A 2,248-nucleotide genomic window follows, 5' to 3' on the forward strand; every position below is an offset into this window, starting at 1 on the left:
GTAGGAGCTTTGAGTGGCTACCATGATGTATATGTTTTATCCACATCGTCCATCCATTTTTACCTATCATTTTATAAGATAAGACTAAAATTTAGATAGATCAAAGGCTCAAGTGGACCATAGCACAGGAAGCGGCGGTGATAATGATACTCACCATTGAAACTTTTCTAGGGCCCACCATGATGTTTATTTGCCATCCAACCCATTCATAAAGTTACATGGACCTAAATGAAGAGAAAACACAAATATCAGCTCGATCCAAAGCTTTTGTCACCCCCAATAAGTTTTCAATTACAAGTGTTCAATCCCTTCTGTGTAGTCCATATTTGTCTTGGATATGCTTCGGTTTTGAGCTTTTATCCTAAAATAATAGGAAAAAATAGATAAACGGTGTGGATAAAACCTATACATCATGGTGGCCACTCAAAGTTCTTGCTTGTTCCCAACTAAAGACAGAAGGGGTAGGATACAATCCGCCTCCTAAATTAAGCGGCGCCGAATAGGAGGTGTGGATGAGCTATATACATCACGATGGGTCCACATTTATTTTACAAATTTATCAATTTAAGTATTAAAAAAAGTAAGCATGTTGCACATGCAGTAATTATGAGGCTTTAGCTGCTGACGAATTGAATAACACTGAAGTGATGTCACAAAATTCTATATGTCACACCATGATATATTTGTTGTATCTATACTGTTTAGCCATTTAGAAAGATCATTTCGAGACGTTAACTAAAGAACAAGACAGATCCAAAGCTCATGTGGACCCACCACAAAAACAGTGGGTATTGAACACTCGCCATTAAAAACTTTTAGGGGCCATGAAAGTTTTCAATCAAGCAGATATTTATGTTTTTCCTTCTTTTACGTCTATCTTAACTTATGAATAGGTTGGATCTCAAATAAACACGGACTTAGTAAGGTTTTAACGGTGGGCATCACTTTCCATCTTCCTCATTTCTCTTTCTTATGCCTAAAATAGTCTCTTCGAATGGATGGATGGACGATCTGAATACAATACATACATTATGGTGGGCCGTACAGAACTTGGTGACGGAACTTCGATGGCCAATCTTCCCACTCAAACTCTCATTAGCTAATCGGAGTTCCTAATTACCTAGGTAAATAATTATTACCCATTTACATTTGAGTCAGAAAGTCAACCTAGAGTTGTTCACGAGTCGGGTCAACTTGACTAACTCGCTCGACTCGGCTCGAGTCAGCTCGAATTGACTCGGCTTGAATGGCTGAGTCGGGCTAAGTCAAGCTTAAATAGTGGAGCTCGAGTTGAGTTCGAGCCGAGTTCAATTAGGGGCCATTTTAACTCGACTCGAACTCGAAACTCGAACTTGGCTCGACTAGGAATAGGTTTAGGTTTTTTAGAATTATATATATATATATATATATATAGGAAATGGTACTATACGGTCAAGCGCATGCAAGCCTAACTTATGGTCGAGTCGTGTCATGTTTTTCAACGTTAGATGTTAAATTTGAAAAATATACTGCTCAGATAATAGCTTATAATGAAAAAGGAAACTGACGAAACCGATGGAGCATTTTATGTCACACCCCAAACCAGAAATCGGATTCACAGGAATCCGATCACCGAACCCGGTATCAACAGCCTCCGTAGTATCCCATTCTCGGCTCCTAGCGTTCATATGCTAGGTTCCGATCCTAGGATCCTACAAGGAGATTTTTCAACGTACATTTGTCTCATAAGAAGCATAACCACAAGTATACCCAAATCATAAAGGCAACATCATCATCACATATCCACTAATATAATCATTTGAATACAATGCTGAAAGGGAAATACATTTATCGAAATCAAAGCTCCAGAAGACAGCTGCACACTCCAAGCTCAACGCTGCTGCAACCTAATGCCACCTGCACGCATCTATCGTGCATAAGCTTATAGAAAGCTTAGAGGGTGGTGAAAGTGTCGTACAAGGTAAGTGCCAAGTATACCATAAAGCCCATAAATCATACATCATCGGAATAAGCGAAAATACTGACAAGATCATGAATCATACGATATCAGAGTAATCAGAGTAAGCGGAAATATACTGGTAAGTCTATGAGTCATATAATATTAGAATACGCAATACAGATCAGCAATGAAAATGAGGAGTCATAGAGAGCCAAATATTAGATGCAGAGGGTACAATGCAATATGCAAATCCTGCTAAGTCCGTCTAGGCCATATAAGTATAGAAAACATAACGACCCAAAATGCCAT

The sequence above is a fragment of the Magnolia sinica genome, chromosome 14 (assembly GCF_029962835.1).
Source record: "Magnolia sinica isolate HGM2019 chromosome 14, MsV1, whole genome shotgun sequence".
NCBI classification, from domain to species: domain Eukaryota; kingdom Viridiplantae; phylum Streptophyta; class Magnoliopsida; order Magnoliales; family Magnoliaceae; genus Magnolia; species Magnolia sinica.